Source organism: Scomber japonicus, chromosome 20, assembly GCF_027409825.1.
Source record: "Scomber japonicus isolate fScoJap1 chromosome 20, fScoJap1.pri, whole genome shotgun sequence".
In the NCBI taxonomy this organism is placed as follows: domain Eukaryota; kingdom Metazoa; phylum Chordata; class Actinopteri; order Scombriformes; family Scombridae; genus Scomber; species Scomber japonicus.
The window spans coordinates 16,843,923-16,849,117 of record NC_070597.1 but is presented as its reverse complement, the minus strand read 5'-3'; positions in this window follow the sequence as shown (position 1 = coordinate 16,849,117).

Below are 5,195 nucleotides of genomic sequence, written 5' to 3'. Positions count from 1 at the left end.
TGTGAGTGAATGTGTGTGTGTGTGTGTTCGTGCACAGACGAATCTTTGTGTGTCTCTACCAAAGAGTCTGTGTGTATAAATGAGAGAGAGAGTGAGAGTGTGTATGTGGGAGTATGTGCAGAAGTGTCTGTATGTCAGTATTACTTTCTTTATGTGCTTAGTTGTGAGTCAGTGGAAGGAGAGTGTCTGAGCTCAGTGACCCTTCACTTCAGGCTGACCAGAGCCCTTCCTGCAAGTTAGAGAAATAAACAGAGAGGTCAATGTCGCAGACATATTTTTACCATAATAGGATATAAAATAGAAAGTAATGTTGATTGAATTTTACTGTATAAAAAACAACTCTGTGCATCTTAAAACCTAAATTATATTTTGCCTTATAAAGGAAATAAAATTTGTTGGCAGACCCTTTGTACAGTGTAATTACAAGTGAATGTTTTCATTGACTAAAAGCCTGTCAAAGCATAAAACAGACGGGAGGCCCTAGAGAGAGGATGTGACCATTTAAAGAGAGACATTAGTGGCTGCAAGTGACTGCATCCTGAATTTTAATGCTGGTCCCTTATTCAGTACTTCCATTCAGGTCAAAACTGGCCAAGCCTTCTGGTCATGCTTGAGCAGCATGGCAGAAGTCGCCCTATAATCCCTGGTGAGGCTGTGAAGCAGTGGACCGCATGTGGCTCAGCCAAACCTCTGTTTAAAGGCGAAACAACTGTGGTTCTGAAAAAACGGGCATTATTTTATATATGAGGACTTGCTTCAAGTTTTGAGCTATGATTTCTTCTTGCTATTGACTTGTGCAGGAGTTTGACAGGGAATCAGCAGTTGGAATACCATTGTTACATTATGATGACTGTGGAGAGGGCAGCATTATGTTCATTCACTCAATCAGAAAATTCACCAAAAGAGATAGCTATTTGGGGATTATACTCCACATTGTAAGAACTGGGGCAATGAGACTCCATTCAAGCCTTCCTAAATCTCTGGGTCAAGATATGTACCTGGATGACATCATTCATACCCTCACAGCTAGACGAGGGGCCTCTCGGTCTCAAAGAGAGAAAGATTGAGGGGCACAGGGAGAGAAAGCTGTGAGGCAAAGAAAGAGACAGAGAAAGAGATGTATATGGCCTGAGGCTTTTCCTTCCTAATCCCCTTTTACTACCCCGGGTGTCAAACCTAGAAGAGCCCCATTTCAAATCAGACAGCTGAGGGGGTTGAGAAGGCACCCCAGCCCTCTTTGCGAGGTATTTATTGAATTAAAATGAATCACACCCACCACCTCCTGCCCTCACTCTCCCTCTTACCACAGCATCCCTCTTCATTTTAGTAGAACAAAAGGCCGTCTCTGTATCCACTTCAGTCAAGCGGGGAGGGCAGACGGATGGATTTAAGGGGAGTCGGAAAAACAAAAGTTTCGTTCTTTTCTTGTGTGAGGGGTCCAAAGCTAGCAACCCTCAAAAAAGAGCCCAGTGGCCTGGTAAATAGGACCACTCATCTGCGCTCAAGGGCTAAAACCCATCCATTTGGCCTCTCCTCAAGCGGAGATTGGATGTTAAAGGAAAGGAAAAGAGTGTGCAGGAATTACACAGAGCAGAGAGACAGTGCAGAAGAAAATGTAGTACAGCTGGCAACAGGAAGTACAGCTGTTTCTTATGTCAATCATACAAATTGGTAGGTAACTATATTTCTTAACTGCTTCATTTCAAACTATAGACTTGGTTTATGATAAATGGTAATTTGGTAAGTGATAAATGTCTCTGCTGAGTTTTGAAGTAGCCACCCAAAATGCAAATACAATCTTCTTAAAGACATCTAAAGAGTATGAAAACATGCACAAAAAATGACCCCTGCTATTGCAATATTCAACATATGAAAAATGGATTGCAGGGAATGGGGCTGCTCATAAATGATTATAGTATGAGTGGGCCTTGCCAGGACGCATAAGGACATTGATCAATGACATGTGTCTGAGGACGAGGAGGTTAAAGTGGGCACGCAGGCGGGAGTTCATCAGCCAAGGCACTCCATCAAAAGGCTGGCTATGGTAAGGCTGGCGGGCCCGACACCCACTGGGGAGGGCATGGAGAGGCGGCTGATAGAATTAGCAACTCATTACCATCCAGGCCCTGCTTCCATCAGCAGCATGTTCATCCGAGAAAAGAGGCAGCGGGGAGGCTCTGAGGGAGAAAAAGGGGGTTAGGAAGGAGAAAAAAGATGGGGTGGAAATTATGACAGGTGAGGGAAGAAAGCAGAAGATGGAGAGGGGGAATTATTCAGACTTAAGATTTGATGGGCAAGTTGTTGAGGGACTGCGAAGAAACTAGAAAAGTTTTTAAAAGCAAAAACCAGGCAGGAAAAGACTTGGTAGACACAAGAGATTAGAAAAGAGGACAAACAGGCACAAGGAAGGAAAAAAAAGAGTTGCAGTAGTTAAGAGTGAAAAAAGAGGGACACACTGTATGAGGGGGAGAGAAACGGTGGAGGGGCACGACAGTGATAAAGCAGAAATGGCTCGAGGGAGGGTGAGCGAGGACAGAGATGAAGTAGCGGTAGGAGAGAGAGGGAAAGTGACAGAAATGGAGGGAGGGAGTGGAGGGAAGGACATAAAAAATGAGAAAGGGAGAGATGGAGGGAGAAACAGAGGGGAGACAGATTAAGGTGGAGGACTGCATTGGTCTGTGTCTGGACTTGGAATGACTAAATATGGTGCCGTCCGTGTGCTGCTGGGCCTGCTAGGAGATACTTCCAGGGTCTGGTGCTGTCAGGCGTGTCTGGGAGATGAGCGTGTAGGTTAAACAGAGAGAGAACAGTGACAAGGCTGTTTAATTCTACTCTGTACCCCGTCTGAAATGGATGCTAGTCTTGCAGTAAGTGTTAACAGCTCTCCAAGACAGTTCAACTACACTCTGGTGAAAATCTGGCCTTTATTAAAAAACCTATGACTTATTCTATATCACTATAAAAACTGCAAAATGTGAGCCAGCACCACAAAATCTTTCTGGATTTGTAAGCTTTGCCAGGATGTCAGCACAGTGGTGTAGCTGGCTGACCTTTGAAATACTAAGAATCTGTTTCAGCAAGAAAATTCTCTGCTTTCAGCTTTGACAGTGTGTTTAACAAGCCACAAGTTTGCCTCAGTGGGGGGAGACATTGTCTTTCATTAAATGTGGTTGAAGTAGCAGCAGCTGTGGGCCCATATCTCTTGTCTTTCTGAAGAGAACAATGAATACCACACACAAAAAAACATTTTCAGGAAACTAAAAGAAAGGGTTAAAGTGTTAGGGTGGGGGAAATACATGTCTTGCCGTAGTCCATGCTCTTGTATAGTCCATGCTCTTTTATATCTTATCCATGCTATCTATAACACATGTATTTACATAGGTGATGTGAACAAATACTTTCATAACACTATCACTTTTTGTAAAATATGCCTATTAGCTTTCTTGACAAGAGTTAAATGTGAAGCATCAGCAGCTGGTTAGCTTAGCATAGCACTTTTTCTTCACTTTGGATGAAGCCCCCCCCCCCATTTCAGGTATGGCTAAGCTAAGTTAAATTTCTGGTGGCGGTAGCTTGATATTGGGAATCGATCTTTTAAACTCCTTGCATTAAAGTGAACAAGTTTTAACGCAAAGGCTAGCATTCATACATTAAATGATCTGTTAATAAATCTACAGTTACAGCAGCGTCACATCTGAATTGGGATTTTTTTGGTATCTTGGCTACCATTTTGCTTACATTTGGATAACAGATTGTGCCTTTAAAGTTTGATGTGACCCTCCGGCACACAAACCTACCACCATCTGGTATGTTAAAAGACAAACGGTTCCTGTGGCAGCTAAGCCATTTCCAAGTGAATGGCTGCTTGGAGTGCGGTGACAAATACAAACTACATTGCCAATTCATCACTGCAACATTCCTCTGTGGATTAATGGCAAGGAAAATGTACTTGTGCCAGCGTGCTACAATCCCCAGTGGGTAAGCGAGTGCAGCGTTCGATAATTTTACCATTAGTATTACAGGCACAATATGTGAATGGATGAAAATATATGGGACTTTTTAAGTGGAGCACCCTGCATAAGAAGGTGTGTTTTGCCACATAGACCACTCAGGCCATTTAGCAATTGGAACAGATTCAATGGTTTTAATCAACCAGTGACAGCCCAATTAGAGAATGTCGATGATGGAGGGCAAAAGGAGCGGAAATGAGATTAAAAAAAAATGTGGGTGAGGAATAGTGGGAGGAAGCAAAAGAGAGAGGCAGAAAGAAAAAGACAGGAACAGGAAGATGGCAGGGTGGTCTAGAGGTTTCAGCAGAGACATTCCGGGAAACGTTTTTTCAGCTTCTCCCTGTCACCGGGAGATCATCCCATGTTGAGTTGTCTCTCTTTCAAGCATGGGCGCCTCTGTCAGAGTTCACAGATTAGGAAAACAGAAGTCGCTGAGAGGCTTTATTTGGCTTGGGTGTAGAGGAGGGCGCCGGGGGAGGTGAGGATAGGAGAGGGACAGCTGAGCCACTTTGTATCCCAAGTGGGAGCCTTTCACGCTGCTCTAGAGAGTTGGCGTGGCGGCCCCACTCAGACTGGGAGTGAATGGAGGTCTTCTGGGTTGCTTCTCACAGATGACAGCAAGCTGAGGCCCAAACTGGTGCCCTGCTGTCCCTCCAGCCTGCTGTACAGTAATCCCTGGTGGGGTTATTAGTGGCTGCCCAGAACCATGGCGGACTTTTTAATAGGCTAACAACAGGGCCACCTCCATTCTCATTATCACTATAAAAAGATGCATTGTAGGAAAATAAAAGAACAGTGAGAGCAGTAACATTAGAAATCCCCCTCTATAAAGATTGCACATGGTTTGAAGTTGTTTTTGAAGCTATTAACCCCCACTGCATTTTATTCTGGTTTCACATGTGGAATGCAAACCCAGATGTGTTCCAACCAATATATAATTTTCTTTTAATTCACATTTTACTTCTATTTGAAATGTTTTCTTGACAAATGATTATTTGTCAACTAATCAATTAATGAAATAATCAGTTCAGCACTAACACCATCTGTAAACACACACACCCGATAGATAAATAAACCTGTCCACATGAATCAACATGACTGACAGGCCTCAGTTAACAGGGGTCAGATATTAGTGACTTCATGATGGCCATCTCCACAGTGGTGATGACGATCCTTCTGTTAGTG